We start from the raw sequence: 18,047 nt of genomic DNA, 5'->3' as shown, positions 1-18,047 counted from the left end.
GGAAACTGCACAGCAAAATGCTTGAATATAATTGATTTCAGTAGGAATGAAGTGTATATAGCTTTCACTTGGACTTAGTTCAAGTATTGCACATCATTTAATGGCCTGTTCACTCATATTGTTTGCAAGTGGTGAGCACAAATCTCGAGCCATCATATATCCTTTCCCTGCACTGTGGTAAGAGTGATAAGTGACCTAGATTGTACCATGTTTATTTGCATGTGATATTTCGCTGGCTACCTGTTCTGTCCCCGGAAATAATTGGAGGAGTATCAAGAATGTTGGGGGACGCGGGTGGCGCTGTGGGTAAAACCTCAGCGCCTAGGACTTGCCGATCGTATGATCGGCGGTTCGAATCCCTGCGGCAGGGTGAGCTCCCGTCATTCGGTCCCAGCTCCTGCCCACCTAGCAGTTCGAAAGCACTCTTAAGTGCAAGTAGATAAATAGGTACCACTTTATAGCGGGAAGGTAAACGGCGTTTCCGTGTGTTGCGCTGGTGCAGGCTCGCCAGAGCAGCTTCATCACGCTGGCCACGTGACCCGGAAGTGTCTCCGGACAGTGCTGGCCCCCAGTCTCTTAAGCGAGATGGGCGCGCAACCCCAGAGTCGGTCACGACTGGCCCGTACGGGCAGGGGTACCTTTACCTTTATAAAGAATGTTGGCTGGGTGGTCAGGGAGATACTGAGAGTCAGTGGTACAGTTTCATTCACTTATGAGGAGGAAGGGATGCTTGTCCTTAAGATTCATTCTGGTTGAAATTTATCTCTAGAACGTAACAAATTCATTTCCCTCAATATTCTCTCCATTTCTCCATCAGCATATGAATTCTTTCTATTCTGTAGACCATTTCTGCATTTTTAAGTGACCGCTCAGCTGTGGAACCTGCAAACACTAGCTCCTAATGGATGCTCCTCTTGGGCTGATTTAAGTGTCTGAAGAAGCACTACCACTTCTACAGTTCATTATTCCACTCCATGTATGCTTCATTTCCTTTGTGCTGGACTGCTGGTCTCTACTAGAAGAGATCCTGGGCTCTGATTGTTCGCTGTAAGAATGTCTGATTAGACTTCTCTAGTGGTCGAAATGCTTTGAGATTCATACCAAAGAAGTGGTGTGGGGATGCCTCATGAATTTCAGGGTGGTTTTCTTTTCGTAGAGATGTGCAAATTGCCACTTTCAAAGTTTGTAGTTAGAAAATCTGGGAATTCAGGCGTACCAAATTTATATTTTTTATGAATGCTGAAATACCTAATTGCAGGAGTAGCCCCTTTAAACCCATCAGTTCCTGGGATGCTTAAGGAAGATGGACAAAAGCTGCTGCAGGTCCAGAGGATGATTTAAGAAGAGAAGGGGAAATAACCAGTTCCCACCCATTGGCTGCCTCAGTACCAGCTTGGCTACCTACTACCCAGTGTTTGCTTGCATGTCAATGAATCTCCTTGACTGACCTCTTTGTCAAGTTGTTGGATAATGAGTTAGTGTGAAGACCCAGGAGGAAAAGATTCTACAATATGCAGATTTATTTAAATTCCCAAAACTTTTTTTTTTTTTAGTCTACAGGGACCAAAGGGATGTGGGAAGCTGTTCCAAATCACTTTGTTAGTTTTCCTTGCATGTTGATAAATCCTGCATATATTTTGCTTTCACTCCAGAAAAAAAGGACAGTCATATGAATGGGACTTAGAACAAATAAGAGATAGGAAAGTAGCGACAAGAGACATCAGAAGGATGTTGATACAGAGCCTCACTCGTTAGACTTACTGTCTTGGACTTCCTCCAGATTCAGTGCATTCAGGTATTCTCAAAGGCTAACAGTAAAACTGAGCTAGGGAAAAGAACGATGGAATCCATGTTTAAAAAAGGACAACATTGTTCAGTTATAATGCTATTCTCTTCCTATTTTAGTAATGATTTCTGCCAGTGTGTGCCAATCATGCATCATTCTGTTTTTCATTCTTCCCCTCTTGCCTCTCTCCCTACCTTGCTTTCTCTCTCTAATGCAGGCTGTTTTCCCCTATGTAGCATCCTCTTACATCTGTCTCCTTTTCTCTTCTGTCATCTGTCTTCCTGTTTCATGCCTCTCCTTTGTGTCAGACCAACTTTCATCCCTTTTCCTTTCCCCCACAATATCTCCCTAAATACATATGCATGGATTCCTCTTTACTCAGCTGAGAACCACATGCTGCGCACCTGCCTCATGAAGGATATTAATGCCTTCCAGGTCTGTCATATATACAGGCAGGTGTATTTGCCTGCCACACCCCCTACTTTAGATGTAATAAGCATAATCACCTTTTTTGACCGTGGTAGGAAAGCATAAGACATATTCATGTGCAATTTATTTATTTTGCCTTGTTCCCCAATGGACTGATGCCAGATGGCTGCCCTTCCCTTCATAAGTACACAGCAAAGCAACACACACAGAAAATTGTGGTGGTGCTTTACACTATCCCTGTGAAGTTAGCTGTTAGATGCAGACCAGCGACTTGAGTGACAACTAAACTTCCCAAGAATTGTCTCAGTGTGGCCAATGGCATTTGTAAATGTGTTGTTGTTGTTGTTGTTGTTGTTAATTATTATAATTATTATTTAAAGAACATATTCTACAAACAAACACACACACCATAACATTATATTCTGACTATCAAATACATAAATACATACATTACAAGTACATAAATGATAGTACTAACATCCAATAAATATTAAATATTTTTATTTTACTACATGAAAAAGCAGTTACGCTTATCAATATTTATCTTATATCGAGTTTTCATAAATTCAGTTAATGGAAGTGATTTACCTCTATAATTTTCCCTTCTTTGTCTGCTGTTAATTAAATCAACTTAGTAAGTTTATGAATCACCGTTACCTTCCTGATTTTAGCTAACCGTTATTTTATCATTTTTGAACCACTAATGGATAGGCAGCAACTGCTCGTTTTTTAACCAATAATGTATGGGCAGCAAGTGTTAGATGTCATCTATTGCACCTTGCAAGAGACAATCTTTGGGTTAATCATTGATACACCATTTTCAATCCACATCTGATTTTTCAAAGGAGGAGTTCAATTAGTTGATAAAGTGTGATGCAAGCTGTCCATGCCATCAGTATTGATACTATTTTTTAAAAGTCGTCAGACACAAAGGGATTTTGGTGGCTAGGAGCTGTTGAATGCTTTTACCAAATCTGTGCTTGGAAAGTATGAATGACCATAGGCAAAATCATGTATGTATCATTATAAGCTACTGACTGGGTCCCCCCCCCAAAAAAAATGACCCCTGAATTTTTGAATTTTATTGATATTGATGCTGTATTTTATGTTGTAGTCTATGCTGTTTTATGCTGTTTTTAAGTCGCATTTTAATAGATGTTTTATATTTGCTGTTAGCTACCCTGAGCCCTGTTTTTAAACCGGGAAGGGCGGGGTATAAATAAAAAAATATTATTATTATTATTATTATTATTATTATTATTATTATTATTAGCTGCTGCTGCTGCTGCTGCTGCTGCTGCTGCTGCTGCAAGGCCGAAAGCTGCCATCTGTCCCTTGTTAGTTGTGCCATGACCAAGTAGCATAATTAGTAGGGAAGAATGGTTGCATTACCTGCTTCTGCCATCCTCCTCCTGCTTCTTGAGTGGACATAAGATAAGCAAAACCAGCAGTGTGCTCCCCTGTCTCTGCCTCAAAGTTTGCTTCACTATTTGAAGGCACCTTAGTGTCTCTGTCCTCTTATTCTCCTGGTGGAGGAGCCCACAAAGCAAAGCTAGTTAACTGTTGTAGCACCATGGAGATCTATTGTCCAGCACCATGGAGAGCGACTCACTCGCAACAGGGTTGGAAGTAGACATCTCTTAAATAGCCAGCCCTCTGGCCTAAAGATGGGCACTTTCCCTGCATTCCATGGCCTCCAGCCTTGCCATTGGACTGATGAGGTATGGTGGGAATCATTCAGTTACTCAAGCCCAGGGGAAGGCACTCATGGTGGTCCTGGTTATGGTTTCATGGGCCCTTGTGCTGTGGGATCTGGCTCAGAGCTAAAACCTTAGCTAGTGGAACTATAGCATGTGGCTAGACATTGTGGTCACCGCTAGTCATGACAGTTCACTAGCAATCATTAGACCTGGTTTCAGACAACTCCAGAAGAACTGGAACATATGCACACAGAAATATTGCAAAGATAATGAGCAGCAGCTTAAAACAGAAATGTGCTACAGCTACAGTTCCTTGCTGCCTGCTGTCCTCCTTGCCCTATTTTACTCTAGCTTCTACTTCCCTTTGACAGATTCTCCAAACTCCAGTCTTGGCACGGATTCAAGACTCTAACTCTAAATCTGTGAGTTTTGCAGTTAAGGTGGCTGGCCAAAATCTGGCACTTAGTTCCTGAGCGAACTAAGAATAACTGATCAAACTGTGAAGGAAATGCCTTTGCACCTCAAAACTTTGGCACCCCAGGCCTGTGAGACAATAGTGAAAATAGCTTACACGTGGTCACAGAGAAAGCAGCAAAAATCAGAGAGAAAAAGGTGGAAAGTTTTTTTCTGTTTAATTTAGATACTTAAAATTTAACTTTTTGTTTAATGTTGCTAGCTATTGTTTACTGCACTGACCAAAGGCTGTTGTCGCATTCTGTCAACTTGACCTGTACACAAATATGAACCTTGAGCTATGTGTGTGGGTTAAAATTGTCAGAGGCTGATGTATAGTAAATGTTAAATAGTTATATAACAAATACAATGTGTGCATGTGGCACACTTTGACATATTTTGGTTAATTATTTCCCAGTTACAGAAATGTATAAAAGCCTTCATTTGGGGCAGTACTTTTGGGTTTTCACCTGAGGTGCTGTCCTGGTGCAGCAGAAATGAAGAAGGGTGTCTATTCTGGCCTATCTTACTTGAATATACCTTGGCTCCATTTTTATTTGAGAAAATCCCTATCTGGGAACAATCTGGATGAATGGAAGTAGCCACTTCCTTAACAAAACACACACAATTAAACCACTTTTGTAACTACTTGAAGTACAGCTATGGATGAAAGGGGATCTGTTACTTACTGCAACTTGAGCTTTTTGTTTTGGAACACCGAAGATGATGAATGGTGTGAGTCAAAATGCCTTGCCCTTTATTTGTAGTTCATTCACCTGAGAAACCGCTTAGCTATAATTACATACATTTATTTATGTGTCATGTTTGTGTCCCATCTTTCCTCTGAAACGCTCAGGACAGCATATATGGAATTATCTAATGCAATCAGCAGTTTATGTAGGTGAGATTCTAACACGATGACACACTGAAGGCCACTGGGTTGCTTCCTAGCTAAGAAAGGGTTTGAACTTTAAGAAGAAGGCTCATCTCTGAATGCCAGAGCAGGTTCAATCCCCATCTTCTCCAGATGGGCCCAAAAAAATTCCCTGTCTGAAATCCCAGAGAACTGCTACCACTCAGTATAGAATTTATAGTGACCTGGTCCAGCTTTTGTATAAATCTATGTTTTCCCATATCATGCTACATCATGCTGTATTAATTTCTAATTAGAACTACGAATGTGGACTGCTGTTTTTTTAAGTGGATAAATTAACTGAATTTTAATCAATAAATAGAATGCACATAGTTGAATATTCAAATTTTTATGAGGATATTGAAGGAACCAAAAGTTAGAGACATAGAAATTGCCTGCATGGCTGGTGGTGCTGACTAGTTAGTCCTGTATTGTGTGGCCAGCAACCTGCCTCTGGAAGCTCACCAGAAAAGGATGCAAGTCAAAGCCTTTTCTTGTTTCTTGTTTCTGACGTGCAGGTTTAGCGGAATACTGCCTTTGTTTATTCATATGTATTAAAAAGCATACTAACTCTCTGTCGGGGGGTGGGGATTGCTTTTAACTATCATTACTAATACTGCCCAGCCCAAAAGAAAAACCAACCCAGCAATTTAGTGACCATCATCTCATCTTGCAGTGAAGACGTTAAAAAAAAACCAAAACCTATCCTGAATCTATTGCCACTCATGGTCATTGGGTAATGAATAAATCACTTATTAAACAGACCATGGTCCTTCACAGAACTGTTGCGTAAATTTGGGGAAACTAATTCCCTTTGAAATCAATTCGGTGAGATTTAAAAGTGCTCAAATTTCAGTAGAATTGTGTATATTATTATTATTATTATTATCATTATTATTTTAAATGTACCATGTATTTGCTTTGATATTTACTTTTAAAAACAAGACAAAAAAGTCACCAAGATTTAAGAAATTACAGCTGTGCACTTTAATACAGTGGTACCTCAGGTTAAGTACTTAATTCGCTCCAGAGGTCTGTACTTAACCTGAAACTGTTCTTAACCTGAAGCACCACTTTAGCTAATGGGGCCTCCTGCAGCTGCCACGCCGCTGGAGCACGATTTCTGTTCTCATCCTGAATCAAAGTTCTTAACCTGAAGCACTATTTCTGGGTTAGCGGAGTCTGTAACATGAAGCATATGTAACCTGAAGCGTATGTAACCTGAGATACCACTGTAATTGTCTTATTTTTTGTGAGTATTCATCATGTAGATTAGGATATGTAATCTCTTTTCCCCCCTGCTATGCACCGCATTCCCTGGGAGTAACCTGGTGGAGGCTGCCTACTGATTGTGGGGCAGGGCTGGTGTGGACACAGGCAGAGTCAAAAGTGTGACCTCTTGCTCTCTGTTTCTGTGGCATTCCTGTCTTCTTCTGACATCCCCTTCTCTCTCCTTCCCCACCCAGCAGGCTGCCAGCAGAGGGATATAGATAGCTCTTGACAGCATCTGAACTGAGCACCTGCAGAGGGTTTTGAAATTAGGCCAACAGCCATATAAAATTAGTCCAAGGGCCACAAGCAACCCTAAGGCTGCAGATTGCCGGCACCTGATACCGGCACCTGATACCGGCTGTTCTGAAAGATGCACATAAAATAATCTGACTGCTTTATAATACAAATGGACATGACATTCTTGACTTCGATAATGCTAAGTGTTTTGGACTTGTAATACAGGTATTCTCTGTGCAGCGAGGGTGTATATAGAAAGAAACCATGTGAGATTTGGATGTAGATAAAGGAGCCCTGTTCCGAAAGGGATGTTGTCTGCTTACAAAGAGAAAGGCCTGGGTTCTCCAGCAATGTTCTAATGCCAATGGGAAGAGCCAGAGGTATCAAACAACTGGCAGACAGCTGTCTGGAGAACAAGAGCCACTCTTCAGTGCTGCTCTGGCTCTCTTTGATCCCGGAAGTGAACTGGGAATACTGCAGACTCCATCATGGCCCAGATTTGGCATAAATTACATCCCTGTTTGCATGTAAGTGCAGTCTTGGTGATTTTCTGTTTTTAACCAGATGCATTAATGCCTTCTCTGTGTTTACATACAACATTTCATTTGTCCAGCTCATCCATATTTTGCCCTTATTCATTGCAAAACATTTAGCAGAGAGATGCAGAGTCTTAATTAACAGGAGAATCAAAATAAATGCCTTGAGAAGTTGTATAGAAATGGTTATTGTTGTTAGTATTGTTTTATAAGGTGCCTATATTTTATTAAATGATTTACAAGCATTATGTACAAGTAAGTACCTGCCTGTAGGTTTGCATTCTAAAGCAGATACTGGCAGACTTTGGATTTGTGGAATCTCTTTGTATTTAACCAGAGCCCCAAGACCCATCAATCATAGCATGGTGCAAAGATCAGAGAGAGAGAGAGAGAGAGAGAGAGAGAGAGAGAGAAATACGGTGTGTGGGTGTGTGTATACACACACACACACACACACACACACTGTATTTTTCTGTCTATAAGATGCCCCCATGTATAAGACGCCCCCTATTTTTGGGGACTCAGATTTAAGAAAATGGGGGGAGATGGCCCCGTGTATAAGACACCCCCTAATTTTTGACATTCTTTTTTAGGGGGAAAAACTTAGTCTTGTACACGGAAAAATACGGTACTTCAAGAATTCTGAGCCCAAGAATTTGTTCTGAGCTCCATAAACTGAATGTAGCACACAGTCCTCCTACACAAACCTCATTTGTGGTTACCACAAGTTTTCCTCAATTCAGCAGTATTATTTAGATGAATGATGAATCATTGTGTTGTTGCTATTGTTAAACAATTATTTTTTTTTAATAATTTTTATTAACAAGCCAATCAAATCACATTAGTTCCAAATCACATTAGTTCCAAATCATACAGCCAGATTTTTAAATTTTGTGGGGGTACCCATACATCAAGCTCCAAACGGGTCCAAGCATCACTTATATTGCTGCTTTAATTAAACAGTTCTATCCAGTCCCATCCAGATAGTCTCTTTATTACTTTCTTCATCTTCTTGTTGTTATCATATATTCCTTTCTTTGCCATCTCTGATAATCTTCACAAGCGGGTTGGAAACAGACATCCTCTGTGTGGGTTTTACACTCTCCAAAGATCATATCACTTAGGGACAGCCATTTCACACTTCCATAAAAAAAATTAATCTTCGGTTTGTCCTTTAATTTTCTCAGGCTTGCCAAGTATATCAGGAGGGCTCTGTCAGGTTAAGATCACATTCCAAACATCATTCACATTCCGATGATCCTGATCCTAAGAAGGCTCGCTAAGCTTGTCTTAGCGAGACGCCATTTAAAGCTGCGTCATAAAATTTTCCTCCGTTCTCCATTGTTTACCAGTCATCTCTTTAATCTGTAATCCACTCCACACAGTTTTTGAATTCCTGCTTGTGATTAATAAAATGCAACGATCTTCTTTCTGGGGTGGAGGGTTATTAATATTCACATAAGGCAAAGAAAAGAAAACTTTTTTTCATCCACCCCCCTTCTATTTCACTCCAAACATACCAGTCTCTTAATGGTGGTTCATCACTTGATTTATTTGTCCCATCCGTCGCTCCGGTCACAGAGATCCATTAATCAGCAGTCTTATCTCCCGAACTTTGCTTGATGTATGTGCTTTAGCTTCTTTCCAATTATATGTTTCCAATTATATTTTTGAGCTAAAGCGAACCAGCACGCGCTGATTGGAGACGGCATCAGGAAGAGCCGACCTCATCGAGGGCTTGTGCCAAGTGACCGGCACCCCCGTCTTTCAAATCCGGGGGTGCGTTATGGACACAGCTGGCAAGGCAGTCCCCCCCATCTCCTTGGGGGGGCGGGAAGGCTGCATACTTCCCATAGCAGCCTCTTAATTACCTCGTATGGGTCGGAGAGATGTTATTGTCGGCCATCTTCCAATGCGCCACCTGGTGGCCCCCCGCTATTGTTAAACAATTAAGGGTTATGTGTCCTTGCTGGTATACTGCAATCATTCAAAGATCCGGTAACAGGCCCAGACCTACCTTCTGCCCGTCCCTGTTCTAAGAGACATGACACAAAAGGATAAGGAAGGAGAAAACAAGCAAGCTCAGGCACCAATTATTCGAGGTACATAGTTGCCATAATAACTAGCTTGAATGGAAACGCTATGGAGAAGAGAAGAGCCAAATGGCAGCTGATTTCTCAGTAGAGCTGGTGGAGTGGACCCTGCTGTCCTGTCTCTCTCTGTACCATAACTAGGTGGACCGGCTGCTGATAAATGGCAGCGGATGGAGAAGGAAAGCTCAATGACAGGTAGTCTCTCAGCCAAACCAATGGAGGGAGCCTGTTGCCCCATATCTCCCTCTACTGAGACTTAGCGAAAACATTCATTCAGTCCGAAGTGAATTTATAAATTTGTTTTGCCATAATAATAATAATAATAATAATAATAAAATTTGTGAACCCCGTCCTCCCCGGCCAGAGCCGGGCTCAGGGCGGCTAACATCATAAAACTAACACAGCATACAAAGAACTTAAGAACATAAAAACAGGCAATCAATTAATTAAAATACATCTTAAAATTAGTTCAGAGCAAATTAAAATCTGGACAGATGGCAGTCCATGGGTAAAATGGAGAGTGGTTAATATTCTCCAGGGCCAAATGTTACCACTGGTCTTATAAAGGACCTGTGAGCGGGCCAAGAGGCCTCTTTAATGCTTGTTCTTATACAGAAAGAAAATAATCAGACTGAACCCCGACCAAAGGCCTGGCGGAACAGCTCCGTCTTGCAGGGCCTGCGGAAAGATGTCAAATCCCACAGGGCCCTGGTCTCTTGTGAGAGAGCATTTCACCAGGCCAGGGCCACGGCCGAAAAGGCCCTGGCTCTGGTCGAGGCCAGTCTAATCTCCCTGGGGCCTGGTATCTCTAAGTTGTTTTTATTTGAAGACCATAAGGTCCTCTGTGGGGCATACCAGGAGAGGCGGTCCCGTAGGTACGAGGGTCCTAGGCCAGCACCTTAAACCTGATCCTGTACTCTAGCAGGAGCCAGTGCAGCTGGCATAGCATCGGATGAATGTGATCCCGCGGCGAGGACCCCATGAGGAGTCTCACCGCAGCATTCTGCAGCATCTTAACGTAGTTCAAACTTTAAGAGAACATCAGTTACATCATCTGATTTATGCCTGTAGAATTAGAGGGATACCGCACTATGCCAGCAAAATATCACGTGGGCCATCACTATGGGATGCACTACTAGCACAGCTGTTCACGTAATGTAAGCTGGTGGGGAGGCTAAAACAGGGCAGAGTCCCTAGAATTTCCTCTCTAGGGAAATTCTTAGATTTCCCAGGACCAATGTGTTTCATTATCCACCTGCTCTTATTACAGTCTAATACACAATCTAGAAGTCTGGCGTGTTTTCAAAATCATTAAGGTAAAGGTAAAAGGTAAAGGGCCCCTGGGGGGTTAAGTCCCGTCAAAGGCAACTATGGGGTGCGGCACTCACCTCCCACCAAAGGTCCATGAGAAATTTGAAGCTTAGCAGAGCAGAGGAGCCAAAGTTGTTGGACTTTTTTTAGGGCGAGGTGCCAAAATGGTTCCACAGCCACTCCTGTGCTATCCTATCGTTCAACCCAGACACTGAAATCCAGCGCTGAGGGCCTTCTGGTGGTTCCCTCACTGCAAGAAGCCAAGTTACAGGGAACCAGGCAGAGGGCCTTCTCAGTAGTGGCGCCCGCCCTGTGGAACACCCTCCCATCAGATGTCAAGGAAATAAGCAGCTGTCTTATCTTTAAAAGACATCTGAAGGCAGCCCTGTTTAGGGAAGTTTTTAATATTTAATGCTGTATTGTTTTTAACACTCGATTGGGAGCCGCCCAGAGTGGCTGGGGAAACTCAGCCAGATGGGCGGGGTATAAATAATAATAATAATAATAATAATAATAATAATCCTACAGACCCTTTGCTATTCAAATAGTGTGTGTCATGGGCTTGCATACCCTGACAAAAACAAGAAAATAACTATTTTCTGGGACGTTGTGTTTCAGTTTCAGAAGACCATTCTACCATGTCTCCAATGCAAGTAAAAATTGTTATATGAATCAACTCTGTAAAGTGGAAGGCCCTTTGTCCAGAAACAGTGGGCAAGATTTATTTTCCTCCTCTGTACATGTTTTCAAAGGATGTAGGAAACTGTGCCCAATCTTCCCATTTACTCCATTTCTACAGACTACATCTGTTTGCTACGGTTCCACTGGGGATGCAGAATGACAGATAAATCAGTTCAAGACTGATGTTGCTACACCATCTACTTCCTACATGGGTGAGGCGAGTCTGCGGGGGGGGGGGGGTGGACCAGTGACTAAATATTTTCAGACCCTCCAAGTGGCCCTATTTCCCAGGGACATTCCTGATTCAGAGAAGCCATTCCAGTTTCTGATTTGATCCCAAAATGTCCCACTTTTCCTTAGGATGTTCCTATTTTCACTGGAGAAATGTTGGAAGGTATAGAATAATTCCACCCAGAGCCGTCAGAGGACAATCCTGGATAGGGATTTTTTTTTTTACATGTTTAATGTTTTATTATGTTTTTATATATATGTTAGAAGCTGCCCAGAGTAGCTGGGGGAACCCAGTAGGATGTGTGAGGTATAAATAGTAACATGTATCATTGTGGAATGGGACGTCCCTATTTTCCTTGGAGAAAAGAACTGCTACATTGAATCTTTAAAGATAAATAAATGGATGAATAAATCCGGATCCTTCCCAACAGATGAACGACAACGGCGCTTGCATGGCGCGATAATAAAACGAGCATCTGGGCAAGACTCTGGGCTTTGCCTTCCTTTCAGTCGGGCGGAGATTCAAAATGGCTGCCGAGCCAAAAAATAAAATAAAAGAAGAAATAAACCACCTTCCTGTCCTCCGCGCGGTGGGAGGGGAGGCGAGGGGAAAAGAGAAAGGTTGGAAAGCTAAGTAGGTAGAGGGCAGGAAGGAAACCCGGGCAGTATCTCTTCAGGGAGACAGAAGCTCATACTTGGCAACGGAGAAAGAAGCTGGAATAAATAATTTAAAGAGAAAATTCAGAGAGAGAGAGAGAGAGAGAGAGAGAGAGAGAGAGAGAGAGAGAGAGAGAGATTTGGTGAGGCGGGTGGAGGAGGAAGGGGAAGCAGCGCTGTGGTGGTCTAAGCGCTAACTGGGAAAAGGAGGAGCTTCGCATCCTCTCGTGTTTGTCCTGAGACATCCTGCGGTCTACGAGGTTTCCGCCTGCCATTTCCCATCCTCTCTCTCTGGTTTTTTCCCCCCTGTCTGAGAAAGAGAGAAGCATTAAAAAAGAAAAAGAAAATGCCAGCCCAGGCTGCGACTTGTGTCGTCGCAATATGGCCTCATGATTCATTCATTTCCCCCAGATCTCTGCTCCTCTCCAGCCCTGATCTGGGGACTGGCGCGCTCTCCTCGTCCCTGCAAGAAGGCTAGCAACTGGCTGCGGAGGGAGGGAGGGACGGACGCCTGGAAATGCTTCACTGGAGCCAGACGGAGAGGAGGGCGGTTGCTGTCAATATACCGGAGTTGTAATACATTGACAGGGCTGGAGGAGGAGGAGGAGGTGGCGGAGGAAGAGGCGAGGGGTCTGTGCCGCAGTACTGCTGCGGTGACTGTGGTGCGCCTCCTGCCCGCCATTCCCGCGCGGACTTGGGAAGGCGAGCCCCGTTGGAACCGAGGGGACTCGCGGGCTCCTGAAAGAAGCGGGGCGCGGGGCTACGCAGCGTGTCCACGCACGGCATCCTGGAGCTCCAGGCGCAGAAGAACCCTTCTTCCCATGGGCATAGCCAGGATTTCTTTATGGGGAGAAGGGCAGACCTTATGATAGGGGGGGCAGAACCGAGTTATCTACGACGTATTTTTGTTTACTTGGTTTAAGGGGACAGCTGCACCCCCTGGCTATGCCCCCCAATAAAATATCTGAGGTCCCCCCAAAAAAGTTGATGGACATTGCCATTCACATGGGGTGTGTATGTCACGCCTTGTGATTGATGATGCCCCCCCCTATATTTTGTTTAAGTTGGCACCCCTAGCTCCAGATTTGCTGGCGGGGGTCCGGACTGCCCCAACACACACACACACACACACCCCAATCCCCTTCCGACAACAACCAGCCACCAGTTTCTGGAACGCCCACGGCTGGAATTTCAGCCGCAGCTGGGCTGCAGAAGCCGATGGGAATGGGAAGTTGGGTTAAAAATGTAACAGCAGAACCAAGCAATGGCGCCCGGGTAGGGTACCAGACAGCATAGGAGCCCAGGGTCCGAGGTCCCATCGCGCCCCCCCCCCCAATAAAATATTTGAGAGGGAGCTCCCGCCCAAGTTGCCATTCAAATAGTGTGCGTGGGCTATGTCATGTGATCGATTATGTGGGGCGGGGCTTACCCCCCCCTAATATTTTATTCAAGTTGGCATCCCTGCCAGAGAGGGAAATACAGAGATCTCAGGAGAACCTGATGTTGATGGTTAGAAAAGCGCGCGCGCGCAAAATAAAAAAAAAAAAAATGTGGCTGTCGTTTGGGGAGTCTTGCCCAAGGCACGGTGTGGAAAAACCCCCGTGCAATGCGGATCTCTCTGTGTCACGACCGTTCACATGATCCTCATCTTGGAGGCGGTGGCGGGGTGCGGGGAAGGGGGAGACGCTTCCCTGGCGCGGTGACGACACGCGCATCCCCCCCCCCAGCTCCCTGGTCTGGTCGCTGCTCGTGACCGACTGTCACCTGACGGCGAGGGAAAATCAGACCTTGGTCTCCCGGAGACAGGAAAATACGAGCGACCTTTTTTCCATATTTTATATATGTGGAAGTAGGCTGTAAGCGATTCCTATTCTTTGCTCCACAGAACATCCGATGCGGTGCCCAATCAGCTGTACAAGTTGCGCAGACGTCATTAAACTCTCAATATCTTCCGTGTGTGTGTGTGTGTTGTGTGGTATGTGTGCGCGCGCGCTTTTTGTGCACGGCCAACTGCGGCTGCTTTGCTGATCGGATCCTCCATTAGAGGAGAGCTATTGATTTCTGATTCACGTCGCAGCTGCAGCTAGCAGCAGCCGAACCGGGAGTGCACCGTTGGAGGGGACTAGCAGGGATGGAAGGCAGAAATGGGGAAAGATGGTAGAAGAGGAGCCATGCCTGCATGTATGAGACGGTGCTAATAGGTTGCATGAGAAAGCGAGTCTGTTTGCGCCTCCAGAATCATCTAGTCCAACCCCCTGCATTGCAGGAATCTGTCGCTCAACGTGGGGATCGAATCCATGAGCCTGAGATTAAGAGTCTAGCCATTAAGCTATCCCAGCACCTTTGCTTTCTCTCTTTTTTCATCTCTTTTTTCTTCTTTTTTTCTCTCTTTTTTCATAGAGACCCATTTTTAGGTGCGTGCAGACGTTTCAACATAGACTGTAGCTATCCGTTTATATACATAGCTATAGCTAGAGATTTGTAAACCAAATCGTTCTTAAACCAGATTGTTCTTAAACCGAGGTACCACTGTATATATGCGCACATGCCACTTCTACAGAGAAGGGGAGAGCGAAGATGGACAGGGCGCAGGCGCAGAACCATCTCGAAGACGGTGACCTACGGCAAGCTAACCAAAAGCACTGGCTTACAGTACGCTGGGGAAGGAATAGGCTGGCACAGCCGGAATCTGAGCAGCCAAAGCTTGCTTTCATTTGCCTCCTTCCTCCATCGAAAATATGAGCATATATGAGCAGTAGCGAAGGAGGATCTTCGTTAAGCAGCACGTTTCGCCCAGCCCAAACCAAAATAAAATAAACATGGCTTTGGGGGACGACATCATGTTTGAAAGTGTAGAAGCTTTCTCGTTCTCTTCTCCCACCTCCCCTTCCCAACGCGACTGGCCGCCCTCTTCTCATCCAATGAGGCAACTGCGTTTCAGGACATCCCTAAGCTTTTCCTCCATCCCAACTGCTTATTGCGGACACACACACACCGCGAATGGAGCAGAAGAGACTTGCCTTTTCAATTAGCAGTGGGGATGGTTTGGTGGGGCATAATTGCCAACATTAGACACATCGTGTCTCTCCCACATGCGCACATTTCCAATGCTCCCTCCCCACCCCCGGAGTATAAGGACAGACGGATAAGAAATTAATCGGGCTAGTTTCTCTCTCCCCCCCCCCCCCTTTCCTTGAGCTGTCTGTCGTAGCTCAGGGCTGGCAATAAGTTCTAGCTGCCAGCTAAGATGCCCCCTTACCACCCTAGCGCTTTTTTTTTTTTTTAGGAGGAAAACCCCGGAAAGAAAGCTTGCAGTTTCACAATAAGCGCTTGTCAGCCTGACAGACTGTGGCTGCGAACAATATACAATTAAGGGGCGAGAGGAGGGAGAGACGGAGGGAAGGAAGGGAAATCAGAACCATTATGTGTGGGGGGCGGGCGGGAGGGGAAAAAATGAGGGTTGGCGATGGTGGAAGGGGTGGGGAAAAACGTGCTGGGTGGGGTGGGAGGAGAGAAAGAGAGAGAGCGCAGGAAGCCATTATTAGCAAAAGCTATATTGAGCCTGCCTGCTTGCCAGACTAACAGCAGCAGCAGCAGCCCAGCTCGGCTCTCCAGTTCCGCCCAGACATGTGCCTTGCCATTCTCATTGTAATCAGCCTGCTCAGGATGGCTGCTGATTCATTTCGCAGGATGGCCCCCTGGGAGCCAAGGTGGAAGCCTGAGGCGAGCCGCTGTTGCATCAATGCGCCACTCGACAGCACAGAGAAGGCACGGAAATCTGGCACCAGCCCTCAGCAGATCCAGCTCAAAATATACCAGCGTTTCTGGGTTGGGTGGTTCTTCTCCCTTTCCCTCCTCGCCCCCCCTCTTTTTTTAAAGGAGGGGGAACGGGTCGGAATTCGCGAAGGAAAAGCCCCACCGCTCCCCAAATAATTAAATAAAGCACAATTAGCGACAGAATGAGAGGGAGACCTCTGGACCATCTCCTTGTCTCTGAACTCGGTGTCAATGCCCATCGCACGCCCCCCACCCACAACCTCCCCGGCTTTTGCTGTCTGTGTTTACTCCGATCCTTTCCTTTCTTCCTTTTCTTCCTACCTGATAGCTAGTCGTGGGGTGGGCTACCTGATTTAGCCGGAGACTTTGATTTGTGGGATTGACAACCTTATTATGCAGCGAGGCTTATTATTGATATTATTCCCTTCTCGGTTGCCATGACCACCTTGTGAGAGACATTCAATTTTCTCTCTTCCATCATCATTATCTATGAGGCCATCTGTTGTGGAAAATGAATTCAGCCTCATTTGCATGACTGATAAGCAATTTTTTTTTATCTATTTAACAGAAGGTCATATGCCGGGGATTTGGAGCTGGTGGAAAGAAAGAGAGGAGGGGAGGGAGGGAGAAGTGGAGGAGGAGGAGGAGGAAGAGAGGAAAGGGGGAACCGGGAGGAGGGAAACCATATCTAGAGAATTAGTGGGAGTGCGTGCATTAGGGGATGTATGTGGAAGTAAAACAGATCCCTTAGGCCTGCTAGCCTTTCCTTCTGAATTTGTCATCTCTGCCAGGGCGACATTTTCCCCCTATAGCTCCTGCACACTAAAGAGAAAGAGGGGAAAGAGCGAGGGGCTATTTTCCCCCCTCGCAGTCTTCTCGCAGCCCCCACCCCCACCCGCTGTTTTCAACACTGAGCGTTGGTGGGTGTGTTTTATTTTATTTTTTTTAATCTATGGAACGTGGGATATTTTTTTCAGTATTCAGTGAAGAGGGGGAAAAACGGAATCTTTCCGGGGGTCTCCGCGGTATGCTTCAAGGTTTTTTTTTTTTTTAACTACTTCTCGTCCGTTTAAAGTTGCAGCGAGCTAAGGCATATGTGTTTGTCCCCACCCCCACCCTCTTTCCCTTAACCGTGTCGAGATTTCATATGTTGTAGCTTATCTGACGGTGAATGAAGGTTGGGGATTGTGTTCATCTGGGGGTTGGTTGTCTGAGCTGACTGCATATTATTTTGCTTCAGTTGTTGGGTAGTTTTAATACCTACAGCTTCCATTGTTTGCCTGCCCACCCCCCTTTCCCCCTTCCTCTCCCTCCAAATTCTTCACAGCATATTTGCTGTCGAAACTGTATGGGACTCTGGAATAGGAAGTAATCTCAGGGTGAAATCTGTCGCGAATGTATACAGCCATTATCGTGCATGCACGAAGCATGTTGTTTATATATAAAGTTGCTGCATGCTGAACAGTACTTGTTTACTAAGAAAACAATCGAGGCAGAAACTTCACAGAGACCCATTCATCACTTGAATATAATCAGTCATTAATAGGAGATCTAGATACATTTGAACGATGACACTAAGTTGGCATTCCATAACTTATTGTGGAGCAGTTTTGTTGACTGTAATGGGCTACTCTGGAGCAAGTGGACTCCAACTTGTGCCTTTATTCTCAACACCTGTATTTTTAAAATCACCATGACAAAATACTGGCTATATATATATATATATATATATGTTATGCAACAAGTTAAAATAAATGTATACATAGGTTTCAGTTCTAGAGCTGAGTTATGATATATTTAACTTGTCACAACATGTGAGAATTAACTCTTATTAAATTCCATTTTTATATTCTACAACCTTCAATTTAAAGATGGCACAGAGTTGAGAATACTGCACTGAAATTTTCAGATATGCAAACTTGGTGTGTGTGTGATAAATATTGTAATAGTTTGGCACAGCAAATTTACTTC

The 18,047-nt window shown here is 44.5% G+C and overlaps 2 protein-coding genes across 2 annotated transcripts in view; one reads left to right on the top strand and one right to left on the bottom strand.

The window, feature by feature from the left end:
- TRAPPC12 (trafficking protein particle complex subunit 12) overlaps positions 1–18,047 on the bottom strand; it is a 651,202-nt gene that overhangs the window by 331,617 nt on the left and 301,538 nt on the right. The gene's annotated exons all lie outside the window — the stretch shown is intronic.
- Positions 16,910–18,047, top strand: part of MYT1L (myelin transcription factor 1 like) — a 282,484-nt gene continuing 281,346 nt past the window's right edge. The window contains exon 1 of the mRNA XM_080998953.1: positions 16,910–16,996. The gene's annotated coding sequence lies outside the window, so the exon portion shown is untranslated. The remainder of the gene's footprint in view (positions 16,997–18,047) is intronic.

Source organism: Podarcis pityusensis (assembly GCF_964106645.2).
Source record: "Podarcis pityusensis genome assembly, chromosome: 3".
Taxonomy (NCBI): domain Eukaryota; kingdom Metazoa; phylum Chordata; class Lepidosauria; order Squamata; family Lacertidae; genus Podarcis; species Podarcis pityusensis.
This window is presented reverse-complemented; position numbering and strand designations above follow the sequence as displayed.